The sequence below is a fragment of the Cryptomeria japonica genome, chromosome 8, assembly GCF_030272615.1.
Source record: "Cryptomeria japonica chromosome 8, Sugi_1.0, whole genome shotgun sequence".
Classification (NCBI taxonomy): Eukaryota; Viridiplantae; Streptophyta; class Pinopsida; order Cupressales; family Cupressaceae; genus Cryptomeria; species Cryptomeria japonica.
In genome coordinates, this window is record NC_081412.1 from 158,038,724 (window position 1) to 158,062,540 (window position 23,817).

A 23,817-nucleotide genomic window follows, 5' to 3' on the forward strand; every position below is an offset into this window, starting at 1 on the left:
TTATGTCTTTCTCTTCTTTTCTTTAACACGAAGTCTAGCCAATCTTCTCTCTCCCGAGCTGCCATCTTTTCTTTCTTTCTCCCAAATTTTCTCCTTGTCATCTTTAGAGTTATGCAGGTCCAGGCCTATTGTGATATTCTTCCTCACTGAATCCTTACTAATCTTTTTGGCTTTAGCTGGGCTATTCCTAGAGGTTTCCATTTTCCTCGTATCCGAGTTGATATTCAGAAGAGCTACCTCCAGGGGTTCGATTTCTTGCAACATTACCTGGTTTTTTTACCCTTGGAATTGTCCAAGGGAGTAGAATCCAAAGAGTGGAGGGGATTGGATTCAATTAACTCTATCTTAACAAAGGACCCATTTTTTTATTTTTTTGCTCAACATTACTAGGAAGGGATAGCAAATGGCTATAGTTCGGGAAGTGGTCAAAAGAAAACTTATACGTGATATAGATTAAGCTTTGGTGAATCATAGGGTTAGCTCCATTAGTAATGTAGGATTCAAGAGACGAAAACAAAAAGTATGGCATATTAACCTTTTCTCCATGCCTAATGTGATTGAGGATTGGGAAGTGATACCCATGGACAGTAGTGTAGCATCCCTCTATAGTAAAATATTTTATGACAAAAAACCTAACAATTGGGTAGGGTTTAGGAAGTGTAGAGCGACCATACCCATTTTGGATTGCAACTGGTCACTCACCCTTTTTGAAGAACTTCTTCATATAAGCTTTGTAGTCTCCATTGCTTCACCTCTCCACACATTCACCTTCATTTTTTATCCCAGTACCATAGCAATAAACTTTGAAGAAGCCTAAAGAGTAATACTCCCAACAATGACCACACCATTTTGCCAAGAGTTACAAAATCTCGTAGATAAAGATTTGTTATACCCCCTCATAGAAAGAAAATAAGGGGTTAAGTTCACATTGAGGAAAAGATCCCATATTTCCTCATTATTCTGCAACTCTTTGTAGCCTTTTGGTTTAGTTATTATAAGAGGTCCCCCCATATTGATCTCAGTTTTTACCAAACACAGCCAACTGATATGAAAGTGATAGATAGAACTGATAAAAAAATTTAGAGTTGTTTTTTCCTTTAAACAAATCTTTCTAAAAAGGTACTTTTTGGCTTGATGGGCTTTGTTGTCTGCACATGTGGACTCATTTTCCTCATTATTGAACTTTAAGGTAGTATGAGAATAGCGACCACTACCTTTAGCACAAATGATTTCATTATCTTTCAAAATCCTCTTGACATGAGGAAAAGGCTTTCTTGTACAATCCTCTAGATCCTTCAAATTTATGACCTCCACATCATCATTTTGCCAACTATGCAGGTAACATGTCATCTCAAGTGGCCATTTAGGCATCCTCCTACTCAGTAAATTGTAGGAAGACGGGTAGGAAATTTGAATTTTAAAATTTTTCATGCCCATTCCAAATTTTTATTTTTAAAAAGGACTGCCTGCTCTCGTCCAAGATGACTAGTTTGCCATGTCATCTTGTGAGGGGATGACCCTTTCCTTGGCTAGAATCTATTTTAAACTCCTTGGGTTGTAAGCAAAATTAAAGTAATACCATCCAGTTTTTATTAACCCCTGTTTTGCAATATCATCTCCAACTACATTACCTTCTCTATACTGATGTTGGACATTTATTTTGTTAAAATTCTTGAACAAATCTTTATAATTTTGGATAATTCCTCTTATCTCCGAAGGAGCCTTAATATTATCATTCAGGTAATCCACGATTAGTTTTGAGTCACCTTCAATGATCACATTTCTTCCTTTATTACGATGCAACTAGGTGATACCCATCCATGCCACCATAGCTTTAGCTTTATTATTCATACCTCTTCCCAAATTTGCACATAATCCTTCTATCATATAATCTTTTCAATCTCTTATTAGGCCTCCAGCTCTTGGGTTCCCTTTTGAGCAGCCATCAAAGTTACATTTGAGCCAACCCTCCTTAGGTGGGATCAAAATACAACTCTTTCTTAAAAACATAGTGTGCCAATTCAGCCTTAGCATATTATGCTTTATACCCCATTTTTGTTTTAGTCTAAGGTCCAACAAAGTAGGCATTACCTTAGAGGTGTATGCCATCCCCGCATTGATGCTTTCTTTAATTTGTTGTTTTATAATATTGAAGAGCACCTTGTTGTTCCTATCTTCATCCCTAAACACTCTATTATTTCTTTCTTTCCATATATTCCATGCCATCATCTGGGGAGTCTAAAGCCACAGGTTTTTAGACACTGGGTGACAATAAGGAGTTAAGGGTCATTGTCTCATGAAATCTTTCATTTTATCTAGAATGATCCATGAGGTTTTTAAGTCCTCTAACAATGCATCCCAAACTTCCTTGGTATATTGGCAATGCGGGAAAAAATGACCAATACTTTTCAAATCTCTGTAGCATAACACACATCTGTTGACAAAGGAGAATCCTCTTTTGTTCAAGTTATCAATAGACAGAATTTTTCAATGAGTAGTAGCCCACCAAAAGCAATTGATTGATTTTTAGATTCAAGCCTTCAATCCATATGTTTTCCAAGTTGAAATCTTTCACCATTTCCTCCTCCATACTTTGGTTGGCATATTTGATAGAGAAGGACCTGGAGGGTTTATGTGTCCATATCCACTCATCCTCTAATAAGGGGGAGAAGAAAGTACAATTGGGAAGAATAGCAGATAGTGATTTAGCTTCTCCAACAATTTGAACCTGATGATGGGCTGGGATACTAGTTTGTTTGGTCACTATCTCTTCAAGATTTTTCCACACCATTTTGTCTCCTTGCCAAGATATATGGTCTGGACCAACTTCCCACAACTCCTTATTAATACCGATTTCACTTTCCTGTATTGAGGTAAATGTGAAAGGGCTTGGTCACAAATCCAAACATAATCCCAAAAGCTAATGTTATTCCCTTTCCCAACTATCATTCTTCCACTCTTTTTTATGAAGGCCTTAATTTTTGCCACATTGTTTCAAATGAAGGATCCTGGGGATAGGTCAAAGAAATTTAAGAATTTGTTGTGTCTTTCATTACTAAGGTATTTGGCTTTTACAATATTCACCCAATCCTTCTTTCCTTCAGTTACCTACCAACTGAATTTTGACAATATATTCCTTCTATGTCATTAATAAAAATTAACTTTCACAAAGCATTCATCTATAGTATCTACTAACTCAATATATTCTTATATTTTTACAAAACTTCCCACAGGCCTATATTGTTCATTGACAATCAAGATTTGCGGGCCCATATTGTTCATTGACATTCAATATTTGAAATTCTATTCACTATTTGATACTTCCTTTCTTTCAATCTACTCCTTAATTCCAATACTATCTTACTTTAAAAAATTTCCTAACCCTAGAAAGATACCATGCTAAAAAAACTCATGTATAAAGAGAAATCCTAATCTTAATAACCTTCAGCATCGTGTTCCATTTATTCGTCCTCCAGTGGGTCTTCTGCTTCCATGGCTATTTCATGACTCTACAACTCTAGTCGTTCCATCTAAATGAACATTTCTATCCAATTTGGCACTGGATTAATAGCTACCTTTGTCCAATTTAGGAGGAACTCTAGGTTTCTTACTACTTTCTCCTTATCATGTCGATACTCAATATCATCATCCAAGAGAATAATTGGTAGTTTTGGGACTTCCTCTCCCTTTTTATCAAAATCTTTAGGCCGAGGATGTGAGAGTTGAGAAATACAACACCATAGGAGCCCAAATGATCTTTGCAAGCTGAATAACCTGTTACAAGGAGAAGCAAGGAAGCAAATAACAGATAAAACAAATACACAGAAAATATGCTCAAAAAGATGAGAGCTCAATATTCACAAAATGTGTAATGTGATAATCCTTACAATACAATGAAAAGAGCTCAACCTTTAATAGGTCAAGAAACCCTAAAAAGGAAAACCTAGGCTTGCACATAATAATTAATAAAAGATTTAATTATTATGCACCTAAAGTTAGCTTAAGTATAAAAGAGATAAAGGGGAACTTAAATAATTAAACAAATATTGTTTAATTAATCAAGTAAATACCTGAATACTCTAACACCCCGCCTTAAGCTAGACTTAGGGAGAAGCTAAAACCTAGAATAGCTACTGAAAGCACGAAAGATGGGTCTCGACAACAAGGCCTGATCAGGTACCCAAATACAACCAATTCTCTATGAACCGGAGAAATAGAGAAAAACCTATGGAAAAAAAAATATCTACTCCAAAAAGAGATGGAAAAGCAAGAAGAAGGACTGAAAAAGCCTCCAAACAAGAGTGTTCCAAAGAGATATTTACAAGACAAGATCAGAAGAATCATTGAAGCATGAAGAACCTGCAAACACTGTCGAAGAATAACTGCTGCTCTAAAGAACCTCCACTGAAATAGAACATGACCAGGTAGAGAAGACTGTAATCTATATGAGTGCCCTCAAATGACACTACTCGAATCAGAAGGCAAACAACGGCAAACAACTGAATTCGAAGATACAGATGGCATGAGAAACCAAAGCCTAAAGAGTTGATCAATCGAACCACAGAATCATTAGAACCAACAGGACAAACCTCCCCATAATTTTGAAAAGGGAGAGGGACAGGTACAATGAAAAAAATGGCCAATAGGAACTACACGATGAAGAACCAGGAACATCGAAGGCACAGAAAAAGTACATAGTGCCATGGAAGGAACACTCACTTGACACACAACATGAGGTGAATGTCGTGGAAGGAACACTCACTGGACAAAGGTAGATGCCAAACAAAAGGCAAACATCAACCCCCTCATGCCACTTTATAAGTAGTGCATGTACAATAAGGCACAAGATGTGAAAGATCCCAAGTAAACAATGCATGATGGCACTTTATCACAGTGCGTTTGCATAAATGAAATGCTACAATGATAATAAGATTGGAAATAAAAAAGAAGAGCCAAAATCGAGACATCCTACTCAGAGAAGATATCCCAGGACCTGAAACAACCAAGATATCCACAGTGCTGAAAAGAAAAAAACTGAAGAAAATATTCCTAGAGAAGAATCTAGAAATAAAACTCATATGGATGGAAATTACATAGGACAAGCTTTCTAATGATATAATTTTTTTGAAAAACGGAGTCCAGATGCTCATTCTATGGCTCCCGGAGTGCAAAAAAGAGACCCCAATTTGACTAGAAAAAAACATAGTCAAACAGAAAAATTTGTAAAAAATTCCAACATCACGAGGTCCGGCTTGGAACCAACTTTCCGACGCCTATTCCTTTTCGAAAAAATGACTCCATATGCTTAGGAATGGCCAAAAAATGAACCCCCCCTTAAAAAGACAAGAGGGTGGAGGTTTCGTGGTAGAGCCTGGTAGCAGTGGCCAGTGGGTGGTGCTCCAGTGGTGGAGTGGCCGTTAGGCAGTGCAAAGACTGTCGGGCGGTGGAAAGGGGCCGCGGGCGGACCAGGCAGGCTGAGCGTGAGCGGAGGAGGGGAGCTGCAACAGCATCTAGCCAATAGTGAGGAGGATAGCTCCAGTGGGGAGGATGGATCTGACGGCAAGGAGGCAAGCGCCGACAGGAGCAAGAGCCGGTAGGGGCCGGCAGGGGGCCGGAGGCGACAGCGGGATCCAGTCTGACTATAGGGGTTTTTGGGCCTTCTGAGCATGATGGTGAGGTCAGTTTAGGCCCAAAGTGCTCAGAAAAAAAGGCCTATCCCTAGGTACATAAAAAAACTTCTTGAAACCCTAGATCTGCTTCCAATGCAAAATGTATCAAAACAAGAACAGATAGTTGCAGATTTGAATCCCTGATACCATGTGAGAGTTGAGAAATAAAACACCATAGGAGCCCAAATGATCTCTGCAAGATGAATAACCTATTACAAGGAAAAGCAAGAAAGCAAATAACAGATAAAATAAATACATAGAAAATATGCTCAAAAAAATGAGAGCTCAATATTCACAAAATGTGTAATGTGATAATCCTTACAATACAATGAAAAGAACTCAACCTTTAATAGGTCAAGAAACCCTAAAAAGGAAAACCTAGGCTTGGACATAATAATTAATAAAAGAATTAATTATTATGCACCTAAAGTTAGCTTAAGTATTAAAGAGATAAAGGGAAACTTAAATAATTAAACAAATATTGTTTACTTAATCAAGTAAATACCTGAATACTCTAACAAAGGAATCCAGAAATTCTCACAATTCCACAAAATGTCTTCAAGGCCACCCAAGAATTGGGTTTTGAAAATGACCTTACAAGGATTTCTATCCATTTCCTTGCTTAACCCCCTATCTAGAGCTAAAGCCAAAAATATGACGCGATGTATATGTTTACTCGATATTTGTGATCTGCCATTATGAATTTCTCACCTAGAACATATTTGACCACATAAACGACTAAGGGGTGCTCATATTTCATAATGGAACTCTATCTCTTCTATGCAATCCTTCCTAAAAAAGCCATTTGTCTTTTCCTAGCAATTAAGGTCTCCATCGGACAAATAGTTGTGATTTGTTGACAAAACCCTATATTTAGAAATGTCTAGTCTTCTTGAAACTTCATGACCTTTTTCGATCCTTTCCTAAATTTAATTTATCTTCACGTCTGCCTTAACTTCACATTATTTTGAATTACTTCAAATTGCCAAGCTATCCTCCCATGATTTTCCATCATTATTTGGTTGATCAAGTTACGACGAGCCCCTCATTAGGTGAATATTTGAATTATAATCTTTTTCCACTAAATTAGCTCTTCCTTCCTCCAAACGTCTTGTCCACTTAATAATTTAGTCATTTTTTTGCATTGGATATATGACTTTCGTATGTCAACGCACTTGTCTTTAAAAGTACTTCTACCCACCTATCTTGAACTCCCATCTCTTTTAATGATATGCCTCAATTTCAAATTTCCTTGTTTCTAATTGATCGGACAGTCATTAATTGCCACATTTAAATTCAACACCATTACTTCTGCTTATCATGGGAGGGAAAGGATGAAAGGTCATATGCTTATGCATTTTTAGCCTAATTGAAATGAGTTAATTATTATTAGCAGCATTTTTTGCTAATGTATCTACTTCACTATTTCACTCCCTATAGATGTGAGTAGCTCTGAAATCTTATAGCCTCACAATTATTTCTTGAATTGGGGTTAACCATTTAGTCGTCAACCAATTTGGGGACTTCTTATTGTGAATGACATTAATTACTATTATGTAATCACCTTCAAGATGTATTTTCTTCACTCCAATTCTTAAGCCCATTCATAGACCTAACAAATCCACTCTTATCTCTACAATGGTATTAGTTGTCACTCCTATGGGTTTTGATTCCTGGGCAATTGTATTTCTTTCTTCATTTATAGCAATACATCCTATACCTCCATTGCCTAGATAACTTTTATTTCCCCATCAAAGTTAATTTTAACCCATCCTACTTGTGGAGGGGTCCATTTAGTGCTCTGTCTGCTAATTCTTGAAGTCTTGATTATCCCATTCTGATAACTTTTAGGAATAGCTAACCCCTTAAATCTCTTAACCATGACATCATCCCACAAGTTAAATATTGATTCCTTTTTCATTTTATCCTTAGTTGCTACATTAACCAATTCCACCACCTTATCTTCTATTTTCCTAATTAGAATTTCCACTGGAAATTCCTTATTTTGGAAGATTCTCTGATTTCTTTCTTTCCAAATTTCTCAAATTACCACTAGGGGGTAACCTGTCATATCATTTCAGATTTCCCAAATTACCACTAAGGAGGTAACCTATCATATCGTTTCTTTCTTTCCAAATTTCCCAAGTTTCACTTTTTATTATTATTTAATATAAATTTTGGTTATGCAAAATAATTTTAAGTATTATGTCGGTATTGACATGTTGTGATAGTTAAGTTGTAGCATTGTTGTTTTGTCATCAAAGTTCAAAACCTAGTGAGATGCTATCATTGAGTGTTTAGATGGTGATGAGGGTCTCCATTTGTGATCTCACCCAAGGTCACAATATTTACTCCTTTAAAAAAAATTCTAAATGCTTTAAATTTATTTTAATTTAATATTACTTCTTGTCAAGAAAGAACAGTGTCATTGATATTATGTTAATAATTTTAAAATTAATATTGATTAATTTATGGATTGTTAAGAGGTTTTTTATTTCATTTTTAAAAACATTTCAATTTCTCTATATTAATTGAAATAAAATTAAAATCATATGAATGAATATTTATTTCAAATATATAATTTTTAAGTATTATAACTTGTGTTTTTTTAATTTTAAAACCTTTATATTTTTTAAGAGATTTATATTGTTATAAAAAGTAAATATTATTAAAAACTGTAATGTTAATATAAATATATTTATATGTAACATTTAAAAGTTAGGAGGAATAAATGTTTATAGGTTCATTGATCTAGTAATTGTTTTTGCGCAATAATTTATTTTGTGTAGTATTTAGTCAATATAATGAGATAAAAAACTATGTTCATCAATCATTGAATAAAAATTATAAGTATTTTTTATAATAATAGGTGTATGCAAAATCTTTAAAATCAATCTAAATCACTCTTACAAAATAATGAATTAAATTGAACAAATATTTTATGTTCAATCATATCACATCCATCATACACATGTAATTTTATGACAAATTTAAGAAACATATCCCACCTCAAAATTACAATTTAAGGTATGCCATTGCTTTTTCTAATTTTTATAATGATGATGTTATATTTTAACTCCTTAAAAGTTACAAATTGCATTTGTACATAACTACTATACATATCATTTATAAGAAAAAACAAAGAATCAATTTTGTGTAATATAATTTAAGTAACATGAAATTATATATAACAAATTATTCTTCATATGCATTCAACCTTCTTTATAATATTTTAAATGATTTAAAATATAAATAAATCTAAGAAAAATGTGATAACATATAATCTTGCATATCATTTTGTAAACATTTACACACATAAATGTGTTTTTTTAATATTAAAGTGTACTTTAAAAAACAAATTCTTGAATTGTTAAAAATATTTCTTTCATTATTTACCTTTATTAAAAAACAATATTATATTTTATATGAATTTACATCATAATTCACCATCAAAACACCAATATTATATTTTATTAAGCACCAATATTATATTTTATATGAATATGCCTTCTAGGACATATCTCTTTTTAAGGACAAAGGATTGCAAACGATCATTATTGAAGGGAAATCGAAAAATGTAATCATGATGCTTCCTCGTGAAGCATCCCCAATTTGGCCCATGAAAGATCTCATTTTTAAATGTCGACGCATTCTTTTAACTATTGGACAAGTCAAACTCTCCCAAATCCTCACGGAGGGGGATAAACTAGCTGATAGGTTAGCCAATCTGGGCCCCTACACCAATTTTTTTCAAACATGGACTAACTTGCACAAGCTCCCAAGAGATGCTCTTGTCGCGATCCAAGATGACATAAGCACAAATATGGTGTAAATATTTAAGGACTGCCATTTTAATTATGGCCTTTTCCATCATTTTCTATAATCATTACACGATGAGAAAATCGCCTTTTATATTTGTGAAAAGGATGGCCTTTCCTAATGCCATTGTTGTTTGTCCTTTTCCTCTTTTAGCTTTATTAGTTCCTGTCCATGGCAGGAATACTTATGCATCCACCATGGTCTTAAATAGTTATTAATTATTGTCCTTACAACCAATCAATTTTTCAAATTTTTTAAGCTAAAATAAATTTCTATCTTATCAAAAGTTAACATGCAAATTTTTTAACAAAAGTTATGTAAAATAAAATTTATTTGTTATGTGATTGGTCAATATCAATTTGTGTGGGTAGAAAATTTAATTTTTTAAAACAAAAAATACTTATTTTTGTCATTTCATTCATTAAATTCAATATTTAAGTACATTACTAATATCACTATTACCTCAAAATTAACCCTTTTAAAGTACGTGGGCTCCTGCCCACTCCATACCCCCCTGCGGGCCACTGCACTAGCAGGACCGCATGGACTGGGGTGAGTGGGGTCCCATGTGTCCCTTCCCTCACCTTCTGTTAAATAAAACACCCGCCCAATTTTATTAAAATTTGAACGCCGATGCAATTAAAATTTCATAACGCCGAAGCAATTAAAATTTATAACGCCGACAATGGTTTGGTATGGGTATTTATTAATGAAGTTAATTTATTATTAGTTACTGCCCTTGGTAGGATATTTATGTTCATTTATTTTTTAAGCTGAATAATCATTGTAAAGTATTAAAAAATTTAAACAAAAAAACATATAGTTTATATTTATTTTATATTTTATATAATTATAAAAATATTTTATTTTTTATTTTCATTGGCTAATATAAAAAACAATAAGTAGATAATGTCAATAGTATTAAAAGTATGTCAATTCACTAAATACAATATTTTTATACATGTCATGTCAGCAACATTAAATTTTTTATATGCTATAATCATTATTAAACTGACATAATTTTATAGTTTTATAATTTGTTGGCTAATTTGAAAAAAAAACCGTCCTCTTACTGTGTTAAACAACTTAATTTAATGGTTCTCCAAAGCAAGAGAAATTGTTCAACTCCGTATTAACTTAATTTAATGTTCTCCAAAGCAGGACAAATTGTTCAACTCTATATTTTAGGCCACGAAAGCCTTACGAAAATATTTATTATGACTCGACTCTCCGTAAGAGTTAGCACGGTTGTCACTTTATCTTTGATAGTTACATATCTAATATGCAAGGGTAATTTTTTTAATTTAAACTTAGTTATAATTTTTGGTTTAAATGGTATTACCTAATATTTATAATAGAAATTAGATTTCTATTTGATTTTATAATTAATATTATTATCTTAGCTTAGTTATAATTTTTTATTTAAATGGTATTACCTTATATTTATAATTATTAATATTTATATTTTTTTATTACAATTAAAAATTTTACATTTTTATGTTTAATCATTTTTAAAGAAATTAGATTTCTATTTGATTTTATAATTAATATTATTCTCTTAACTTGTTTTAATATTTTTATTTTTATTATACTTAAGAGATTACATTTTATTTTTATATGTTTAATAAGTTTTAAATTTTAAATTTTAATTTGAATGGCATTTTTTTTTATAATTAATATCATTATCTTAATCATGATATTTTAAATTATTTGCATGTTTATTTAAAAAAAAAAAGTGTTGTTTAAACATTTTTTTTATTTTTACTTTTTTATGGAAAATGTTAAGTATACATTTTTATTTTTATTTTTTATTTTATTTTAAATTTATATTTATATTTAATATTTAATCTTATGTATAAATTATTATTTTTATACTTTTTCATTTTTAAATTCATATTAGGTAAGTAATCATGTGTTATTAATTTAGATATCTGACCTTAATTATATTATCATTACCTTCACAATTACAATTGCAATTAGTGTTAAACAAGTCTTGCTTTAACAAGTGTTTGTTTAAGGCTAGAGTTAAATTAGGGTTAGGGCTAGAGCTAGGGCTAGGGAATTAGGGTCATGGTTATGGATCTATGATAAAAAGTTGAAATAAGGTAATGATTATGGTTAAAAGAGGGTTCCTTTAAGGTTATAGTGCAATTAGATATAAATATAAATAATTGTGAATATATACAATGTATTTTTTTTTTTATGAAGTGTTCAAGAAGAATGTTAAATATAATAATAAGAATAATATAAACATATAATGATATAATAATAAAAATATATAATAAGCAACAATAATATAATAGTTAAAATATCACATTATATAGTAATATAGTAATAATATATTAACATTATTAACAATATTATTATATAAATTACAATATGATAATACAATGATGATTAATGACAATAATAAAGTATTTTTCTATTATGTGTAATAAGAGATAATAAAATTCAAATATTAATTAAATAAATTTTTAATATCTTAACCATTTCAAACATTATTATTTTTAAATTAAAAATAGATAAATTGAACAATATGTTCCATGAAAATGTTGATATTTTTAATTTGATTAAAATTTAATAAATTATATTAGTGAAGAGAATTTATTTATTTTATTATATGAAAAATGAAGAAAATTTATACAATAGTTTTAATAGTGAAAGAATAGAAGAATAATTAGAAATAAATTTAAAGTGAAATTAAACTCAATGTAAAATCAAATTTAATGTATATTATATAGTAGTGAAATTATTAATTTAAAATTTTAAAAGAATTGAGAATTTACTTTTTACATTTTTAATAGGTTTTATTTTAATTTTTAACTTTTAAAATTTGGTTTTATTTGTAAGTTTTAATGTAAGAGTTAATATTTTAGCATTAACATTTTTAATATAGTTTAATTTTATTTTTACTATTTTATTTAATTAGGTTCAACTTTCTATTAGTTATAATTTTCTAAAATTGAATTTATCTTTCAACTATTGAGTTTACAAATTGCAAAATGATGGCAATAACACTATAAATTTTTACTAATTCACTATTATTTTAGTTTAATATCAAAATATATCAATTCACAAAGCAATATCAAACTACTAATCTCACCTAATCTTAACTCTGAATACATATCCTAACACTATTCTTAACTCTAAATACATATGTAACACTATTGGTAGGAACTTGACGCTTTGCGTCCTTGTTTTACCCTATCCTGATCATAGTTATTATTATTTTTTTGTATAATTGGCCTACCATGGAGGGATATCTTATCCAAACTAAGCGAGACAATTGTGTTAAAAATTTTAAAAGGACAATGTTCTTTGGTCTGTGATTGAAAGAGTTAAATCTTTTCCGCTACATTAATGGTATGAAAGGATTTGATCCCTCTCTAAACAATTTGTCCATTCTTAGGATGAGAGGAAGGTTTTTATAGGGGGTGTTTTTTACTATTTATATAGAGCTCATTACAGTTGCTACTAGGCTTTCGATGGAAGGTGCAATTTTCCCTAAAAATCTTAAAGAGGACTTCAAGAGATTCTTCGAAGTGGGTGAGAGAATATCACAGTTCCATAATGGCTTTATTAGGGTTCACCTCTTGGGGAAATGAAAGGATGTTGCTCTAGTTCTAATAAAATACATTACCCTAGATGGTAGATACTAAAGATTCCACTCACAACTATTTCTAATGTTGAATTATTTTAGACATCGTGTTAAAATGAATTTTTCTTTCTAGATTTTTTTCATCCCTATCTCAATCTCCTACTATGGTTAAGTTGAAGAAAGTGTTTCCCCTTCACCAAAAGGTTATTTATTAGGCTTTACAGTTTTGATTTGTCTTTGTCCATTGCAAGAAGCTCTAATATAAACCCTATTGAACCCCTTTCAAACTCTATTCTAGTTATGGAGTTGTCTAATGCCTCAAAGATGAATTATAAAGTTACCTTCAACTTTTCTATGGTCACCCTTATTCCAAATGCCTACCTACCTAGGTCAATCCATGACGTACCACCAAGATGAAAAAAATTAAACCTCCTGCCCAACCTTAGAAAGAGAAAATTTTCAAAGGACCTTCCATTGAGGAGGTCATCTCAGAGGACTCCTCTTCCTCCTAGACTACTAGTTGTGAATAGACCCCTGATAATTCCCTCCCTAATGTTACTATGCTAGCCCTTCATCCTTCTATGTTGAAACTAGGTTCCCCTCACCCCTCACCTATTTCATCCTCTGGTGCTTGGGAGTTACTGAAGGTTGCAAACAAAGGTAGCAAACTTTGTATCGCTTATAACAAGAAAAATAAAATCATTCAATGACTCCTAGCCTAGCTCCACAATGCAAAGAGGAAAATTAATAAGCTAGAGGATTTTGTTGAGGTGGAGGTGAGGGATAGTCATTGGTTTGTAGAGGATAAAGATGATAGAAATTGGACAACTACTATTGACCTTTTGGAGAGATACATAAGATGGGAAAATTTAAATGTGAAGGTTAAATTCTTGAGTGCCAAGATAGCCTCGGAGGAAGAAAGAAAGGAAATGAAAAGGGCTATCCCTAAACTCTAGGGCAATCAAGAAACTCTAAAAAAAATTGAAAGAGATTATGATGTATAGCAAGGAAATGGTGAGAAAAAAATTAGCTTATATATAGGTTATCCAAGAAGAGATCAAATGAAGTTATGCCAAGAGGAAGACATCCACGGAGATTGTAGGGTATTGCTCTAGACCCAATTGGTACCATTGTTAAGGCTAAGGTGGAGTCCCCTACTATTACTCTTACCAAGGGTATGATAAAGAACACTCTTTATCGAAGAAAGATAAGCAGGTTAACCAAGATTTCCAAGCTATTATAACCCCTACTTTGTAGACCATCAATTTATGTCTTCTGGAGGTGGTGTTTTGGTGCTAATCATGTTTGTGTAAAGTGGAAAATTGGATCCTAGTGACTCCCCACCTAGGAGAGAGAAAGGAAGCCACTAGGATGATTTTCACTTGGGGAGAACTTTAGATTCAAAAGAGGGGTTGAATCCACTAGATCCAAATCCAAGAGAGGAAAGGATTTGAATACTAAGTGGATTGCAAGGGGTTGATGTGTTTTACCCTCTTTTGTAAATAAGAAAGATGACTTGTTGACTATGCAAAAAAGAGAGAGGAAATGAGTGAAATGAAGCGCTACCAGTTTGAGATCACGCTGTAACTTCATATCTGAGCTAGTGGGAATGAAGCCCAAACCTGCAATTACAACTACACACATGCAACCTACACACAAAAAGAGAAGAAAGGGGGTTGTGGATAGGGGTTTGCCTCAGTCAAACCCCAGTTGAGGATGTATACCTTGTAGATCTGCAACTTGTTGATGATGATTGCTTTGCTTCTTGAATGTAATCACAAATATTTTATGAAATGGCATGCAACATGACAAAACCCTAACACACACACGTGCTCGACAATGAATATTGTAATGTTGCTTCAATGGATGAATGAAGAAGAATTGAATACTTGAATGCTTGATAATGAACTTAAAATCTTGTATCTTCTCCTTATGCTCTCTATCTCTTATCATTTGTCATATGCCTATGTGCTATCCATCCATCCTCCTCCTCCTTGAATGAGGGTATTGAATTCCCTTTTATGCATGCCTCAAGGATTAACTTTCAACCACTAAAGGCCGACAAAGTGGAATAACAAACCCCGAAGACAAGAAGTGCATAGGAGACCGAGAAACCCACAAATAGAACCACCCTAAGAGATGGGGACAAGGGTGCCACACCCTTGTCCTAGGGGGGACAGGGGTGCTACACCCCTTTCCTGCCCTATTTTGGGCCCTAGATAGGGTACAAAGCAACCACAAGACATAAAAGAGGAAAGGAGAAGGGATAAAATTGCAAAAGTAGGTTTTGATTAAGGAAGGAGATGTTGTCGCCAAGGTCAAGACCCCAAATATAGTCAAAATTGCAGGGGTCAAAATTTTATGACACTACATTTAGCTCCCACTTTAGCAAGGTTATGGCTTATGCCACTACTGCCAGTAAAGTAGAAGAAAAGAGAGATGGAGATAAGAGATGCAGAGCAAAACCACAAGGAATATAAGACACCACTAATATCGAGGAGAAAAAAGTCCCCAATCTTAGGGTCTTAACTCATGCCAACATATGCAAGAGAACACAACACAAAAAGGCACAAGACACACAAAACAAAGACAAAGCACAAAAAGACACACGACAAGAACAAGACGCAAGAGGACAAACTAACTAGATGAAGAGATCTCGAGCTCAGATGTCTCAATAACTAATCAGGACATAAAGACCAATGCCATCACATAAACACAAGCAATCACATAAGAGAGAAAAGCTGACATCATCCATAAACTATCAATAGTAAAATTATGAGTTCGTGAGAGGAAGAAGAGAGAGAACATGAACACACACTTTGGTGATCCATGAGAAGAAAAGTGAAGAAGAAAGAAACCATGGACATCTCACCGCTAGAGCCTGCCTAGGTGATCCATGAAGAGAAGGACATGGAAAATCTCACCCCTAGAGCTTCCCTAGGTGATCCATGTAAAGAGAGAGAGTGAGAACTCTGTTAGTTCCACTCAACCTCATGCATGTATGTGCAAGTGAGGTTCAAAGTGCCTCATAGGAGTCTATGCCTGAGTATGCTACAACCTGTATAGAATGTATAGTACAAATGTCAAAAAGGTGTGATATCTCGCTCTAAGACCATGCTTTGGTTCCGATAATAATCACCCCACATAAGAGAAAAGTGGTGTCATCTCACTCTAAGAGACTGTTCTCTAGTTCCGAGAATGACCCATTTTACAAGAGAAAAGTGATGACATCTTTCTCTAAGAGGTTTCCCTTTGGTTCCAAGAATGTCTCATTGTACAAGACAAGAAAAATTGAAGAGATCTCACTCTAAGAGACCATTCTCTAGTTCCAAGAATGACCCACTATACAAAAAATGATGACATCTTTCTCTAAGAGGTTTCCCTCTGGTTCCAAGAATATCCCATTGTTCAATGCATGAGAGAAGTATAGTACAAAGGAGCAGTGTGGGTGCCCCCCCTTAAGATGTCAACATAGGTTGATGTTGATATCTGAAGGAAAGAAAAACAAGGATACCTACCTTCATCACAATGAAGATATCCGCTATGCAACAATGTCATAAATCTAAGGAAGAGAGGGAATACTCTTCAAGAAAGGATAAGATAGTTGAAAAGAGATATCTTTCTATAAGTGTAAAGGTGATTCTTGGAGGAGAAGAGATCTTTGTTCAAAAGACATCTACCCCCAAGAGGAGTTGTCTTAGACAAATATAACATCTTCTAGAACAAGAAAAGGAAAGAACAAGAATGCAATCATTCCTCCTATTTCTAGGTTAAAGGGGTTCTTGATGAGGGATGACTCACTTTTAGCCCCGAGAGGGATGATTGGATTTATCATAAATGTACATTACCAAGTGTGAGAGAGATTGTAATCAAGGATTAACACCTCTTGTATAAGAGAGAATCCTTGAGACAACAACCAACAATTGCACACAAGGAATGACATCAAGTAATAGAACTCACACCATCCACTTAATACGGCAAAGTGGATCCCTAGAGAAAGAGAGAGAGAAGGTCCATTTCCCCCCAAGGTAAGGGACAACGAGAAGAGATTACACAATCTACTAGAGAGAGATTAAACATACGAAAATGTGCAATGAACTTACATGAATGCATGCAAGAAAAGACATTAGTAAATGTAAAATACATGTCTCAAGAAGTGGTAATCTTCAAAAAGAAGAGAGAATAAGCATCATCTATTCCCCAAGGGGGATTAGTCATAAAAAGCATACCATTATAAAAATGATACTCGCATATGAAAAATGCAGCCCCTAAAGGATATAATGATACAAGGGAAAGGAGTGAAAATACTTTCCCCCCAAGTGAGGAGAACAAGGAGAAATATTACACATTTTCTGATGGTGATTAGTTTCAAGTGATATGTTATCCTAGTGGAACGGATCCTCTCAAGGAAAGGATACATACCTCCCAAGAGATCATTCCTTGCTAAAGGGAATATCATACTTTCGAATAATCAAAACCATAGAAGAGGTAAGATTTCCAAGACAATGAAGGAAAGAGAAGAAGTGCAGTACTCATTAAAGATGCTCCTCTCAAGCAAATAGGAAAACCAAAGAATAATTATATGCTCACATAGGAATAACCCCATGCAAGAAAAGAGATCTAATAATGAATGATGCACAAAGATAGAGATAATTGAATAGAAAGAAGAGAAAAAGGACTTCATATTTCTGCCCCAAAATATGTTAAAGTGAAACAATACCACCACTAATGATAAAGATCCCCCGGTAAATGGGATAATTATGCCATAGGGTGAAGAGAAACATGAAGGGAAAAGAAGTGCTAAGGCACGATGTTTTTACCAGGGAATACAACTAGATCCTCCATGAGACAAATGTGTGCAAGATCATATTGTAGTTGAACAAATTTCTTAAATGCATAACATTTTCCAAGAGAATGTGAATATAAATCATGAAAAATGAAATATTCAATACCTTTCACTTGCTTAATATTTTTATTTTTATTTTGAGAAGGAAAGGAAATGTTCTTGTCATATTTCAATCTCCAATAGATTCTTGTAGCTAATCTGTCAGGATGGTAAATATCGTCTTGCCATGAAGGAGAGGGTTTGTTAGAGGAAGAAGTTTCATTATCCACAATTCTAATTTTGCCACTATCTATGCCATCTTGAATAGATTTTTGAAAATCAGGGCAATCATTAGCATTATGGTCATGGGTTTGATGAAATGAACAAAAAGGACACTTTGAAGAAGAAGCATTCTTGCGGGCTGTCTTGATTTGTTGTTTTTGAAGGTAATTTCTTTCACACACGATACCCTAGGAGAGGTACAAGGGCTAGAATCTCTAGGTTTAGGATCTACAAAAGATTTAAAGAGATTAACATAGGAAATGCATTTTGTTAACAACACCACCATAATGCAACATAAATGCTACATGAAAGCTTTGAGATCTAATAATTTGGAAATCCTAACACCGCAATATGACCAAGTGTTATGAAGAAAGAGAAGCAACAGGAAATGGAAGAAACACTTATCTGACACATGATAAATATATGCAAAAATTAGTGTAATCACATGTAAAAGAGCAAGTAAATCCAATTTATTAATTGCCTTTAAAAGTCTCTTAATTGAAATCTAAATTTGTTGAAAAAGAAGATCTAAAATTAGGACCTTCTATGAAATTTAATTTTAAGATTTGAAATTGATGAAATTTGAATTTGTGTTTGACTTTAGAGAGTGTTAAAATTGATAAAGTACGCTAATTTTTTGGATCTGAGCAAAAAAATATAGTGAATTCCGTCTCCCGTGGCGGGAATGCACATGGTCCGACCAACTTTTTTTGAAATTTTCAGGGATGATAAGAGATTGTGATTTTAATGCAGAATCCAAAAAAACAGCCGATTTGGAGATGTCTAGATCAGTCAAAATTGCACTCAACGGTCGAAATTGAAAAGATCTTAAAAATTAGGGTTTTATGATTTAACCACTGAATTTTCAGAATAAAGAGACAGATTTGAATTGCAATTTTGAAATAGACATCAGATCTGAAACAAGCAATGCAAATTTTACACTTCACAAGTTTAATTTTCACAAAATGAAAAATTAGGGTTTTTATGTAATTAACCTCTAAAATTTGCAAATAGACCAAACTTGAAAATGAAAATTTGAAATTAAAACTGTAATTAATCAGATCTAAGAATGAAAAATCAGAATTAATGTGTAAGACATCAAGTTCATCAAAATGTAAAGTGGAAAATTGGATCCTAGTGACTCCCCACCTAGGAGAGAGAAAGGAAGCTACTAGGATGATTTTAACTTGGGGAGAACTTTACATTCAAAAGAGGGGTTGAATCCACTAGATCCAAATCCAAGAGAGGAAAGGATCTCAATACTAAGTGGATTGCAAGGGGTTGATGTGTTCTACCCTCTTTTGTAAATGAGAAAGTTGACTTGTTGACTATGCGGAAAAGAGAGAGCAAATGAGTGAAATGAAGTGCTGCTAGTTCAGGATCACGCTGTAACTTTGGATTTGAGCTAATTAAACTAACGTGGATCTACCCTACAAATTTGGAGAAAATTCGTCGGGACCGTGGCGTGAATGTACATGGTTCACCACAAAATCTGCAAAATGAAAAGGGTTCTTTTGTCTCTGCAAATGAAGCCCAAACCTACAATTACATCTGCACACATGCAACCTACACACAGAAAGAGAATAAAAGGGGGTTGTGGATAGGGGTTTTCCTCAGTCAAACCCTGTAGAGGAATCAACCTACAAAGAAAGTAATTGCAAATGCTTGAATGTAAACAATGGAGATGTATACCTTATAGATCTGCAACTTGTTGATGATGATTGCTTTGCTTCTTGAATGTAATCACAAATGTTGTATGAAATGGCATATAACATGACAAAACCCTAACACACACACATGCTTGCCAATGAATTTTGTAATGTTACTCCAATGGATGAATGAAGAAGACTTGAATGCTTGAATGCTTGACAATGACCTTGAAATCTTGTATCTTCTCCTTATGCTCTCTATATCTTATCATTTGTCATATGTTTATGTGCTATCCATCCATCATCCTCCTTGAATGAGGGTATTGAATTCCCTTTTATACATGCCGCAAGGATTAACTTTCAACCACCAAAGGCCAACAAACAGGAATAACAAACCCCGAAGACAAGAAGTGCATAGCAGACCGTGAAACCCACAAATAGGAGCATCCTAGGAGATGGGGACAGGGGCGCCACACCCTTGTCCTAGGGGGGGCCTATTTTGGGCCCCAAATTGGATACAAATAAGCCACAAGACATAAAAGAGGAAAGGAGAAGGGGTAAAAATGTAGAAGTAGGTTCTGGTTATGGAAGGAGATGTTGTCGCCAAGGTGAGGACCCCAAATGTGGTTAAAATTGCAAGGGTTGCAATTTTATGGCACTACAGTTTGGTCTTGTTATGTTTTGTGTTTGGTTTTAGTTTTTGTTGTGTCTACTGACATTAAGTCTGGGTATTCTCAATCCTCATGTGACCCCTTTCATCTGCCTTCCAAATGTTATGTAAGGGCTCAAGCCCTCTCCCACTTTATCTGTTCAAAAAAAAAATTGTGTTGCCTACATATTAGTAATTGTTGTGGATATTTTTCATTATAATAAACCATTATTTATTTAACATATATTATAAGTGTTTCACTTATTATGAATACAACATAAAATTCACATCATTTCATGATGTGTCAACCCTTTTAAAAATTACAAGTTGAACACTAACGAACTATAATCAAGATAATTTAGGTGTATTACTAAAATGCCATTTAATACCAATTTAATTGGCTACAAATATTGATATAATACATACTAAAAATATCATATTGATCATATATTAAAACATGATAATTTCACATCATACACACACTCAAATTATTTATATCAACAAACATACACCACAACTCATGTGTTATAGTAGTAGAAAAATATGATATTGTGCAAATAAATGCATAAAATTCCTTTATAACTAGGAAAATGATTCAACAACTACTTTTCCTTAATCAATCATTATCATAGAACATATAGCTTACACAAACAAGTATATGGTGAAAAAATATACTTGTGAATCTCACTTCACAGTCACAATTTGAAGAATGTGATTTATTTATATGCTACTTTAGGAATGCTATCAATTTTTCTTATATTATTTTTAATTTTTATCTAATATCATAACAAGAAAAATTAAATATAAGAATAATTAATTTTTTATTTATTTTTGGCAAAGCGTGAATGCATAATTTATATTACCTATAAGAAATAGAGTATATGTAAGATAAGATATTTTAAAAAAAAGAGCTAGTTCATGTTGTAGCCCAGACTGGACACTTCAACAAAAAAACCAAAAATAAACAAGCACAAAGAGCATTACTCAATCTATTAAAGTATTTGTAAAACCAAAAACCCAAAAAAAACTAGCTCAGAGAGCATTGCTCAATTTGAGAGATGATTTAGTTATAAACCTTGTACCAACTACATAATAGAAGTATATAATTAAAGGGAGAGCTACAGATAATATCATAAATCTTTATCTAAACAAGAAAAAGCCAGAAAGGAACTACTCCATTTGGCATACATAGATAACACAAAGAACACTAAGCATTTAGGGAGTTCTCTCCTATAGCCTCATGTCTTGTATTGTCCACCTAATGAGAATTCTTTCCAAACTTGAGGCCCACAAAATACCCTTTTGGTGCCCCAACTACCCTTTCCTTTATCGATGAAATCAGTTTGGAGTATAACCCTAGTTCATTTTCGAAAATCTTGCAATTATTAGATTCAAGTCCTATTTTCATTACATTATATATGCTCACATAGTGGTGCTTCATCTTTAAAAAAATTATTGGAAAAATTCCACCCATCCATCCCTTGCCATTGAATAGGTCATAGTTTTTCACTACCATTTCAATATCATTAGCATAAATTAAACCCTCTTTGATGTAACTTGAACACAATACAACAAAGACCCATAATTTTGACATAAATCAAAGAATTGGATAAGAGCACAGATACAACTTGCAAGGGATAGAGACTGTGAGACTCTTTAGGGATAAGAACCTCTTCTCCCACTACTGTGATAATTGCCTGTTGAATCTTCACACAATCCTATGAAAATTCGCTTCAAGTGCTTCGTTGTTTAGGTCTTCAAGGTTAGGATCTCCTAGCCTATGAATACTATTGAAATGTGTTGGTTAAGTGGCTTGCATGCCATCACTATGAACACTGATGAACAAAGAATGAAAAGAGAAAAGAAGGATGAGATAAAATGAGCCTTTTCTCCTCTTAAATCCATCACTTAAAAATCTTCACATGAATTTCAGGATGTGATGTACTTAGAATAGTAATTGCCTCACACAAGGGAATGATTTAACACATTTAAAAGGTATTATTAAGGTACTTTGTGGGAATCCCTAATGTTCACTTGAAACCCTTTGCATCCATAGTAACCATTTCTATTAACAAAGAAGCTCTGAGGCAGTGCCACGATAACTAGGAGGGATACCAGCTATCCAGCATGTGATAAAAAAAAATTTAATGCATTCTAAAAGATATTTTCAATGTTTGATGCTAGCTCTTCATCTTTCTTTGGAATCATTCCATATCCTGCACACACACCAGAAAGATGCCGCTTGTCCTACTACTTATGATACTCACCAAACACATTTAAATTGTGCTACCAATCTTTGCTGAGTTGCATTGTAGTTTCCACCTACTATGTACAATACTTACATCATAACATGCATCATCAGAATTGTAAAAACACACATAAAAAATTATTTAAAAGATTCATTAATGGTAAAATGTGTGAGTTCCTTGTCTAAGTGAATATCTTCAAAATTAAGAGCTTGACCTCTGCTAAATCTAGTTGACATCCTTTATTAGCTAGCGCACCTGCTAGACCATTTGTTTCTCCAAAACAATGTTTAATTGTGTAATTACCACTATTCTCCAATATTTCACAAGCCTCCTGAAGGATGTATCTCACACTCCAATTTGGAGCTTCTAGTTTCTTGAGGGCTAAAATTATGTTCATAGAATCCCCCTCAATGATTAAATTTTGAATGTCAAGAGTGCATACCATGCATAGGCCATAAAATAATGTTGTCACTTCTATTACATTGTTGGTTCCATCTGGAATGCATGCAAATCCTCCTTGTAGGATAGCACCCCTTGCATCCCAAATAATCTATTCCCTAATATACCGAGATTACCCTTTGTTGTCTCATCAAAGTTGAGCAGCCTTAAAATGTATTGTGATGTTTATTATTAATTTATCTATTATATTTGTATTTGATGTTTTGTAACTTCTTTTATGAAAATTTATATTAATGTGATTATGTGACATATTGATTTATTATTATATTGGTGTTGATATCTAATTCATGGGTTAAGTACAATTCTATTATGTATTAAGGATTAGGGTTAGAAAGTGGACATCAATTGGAAAAATTAACAAAAAAATTTTCTACAAAATTATTAAATGTGCAAGAAATAAAAGGTACAAAATAAGAGAGTAAATGACATTGATTTTAGTTGCATTCTTTGGGCATCGACATTAAAATGTAAAAATTCAAAATATGAGACATATACAATATACTCATATAAAGAAACACATGGAGGGAGTAGCTTGAATAATAGTGAACCAAAGGATGAATTTTAACCTCTAAGCATGTGGCTTGAAAATATGATGAAGACTATAGTCTATTTATATTA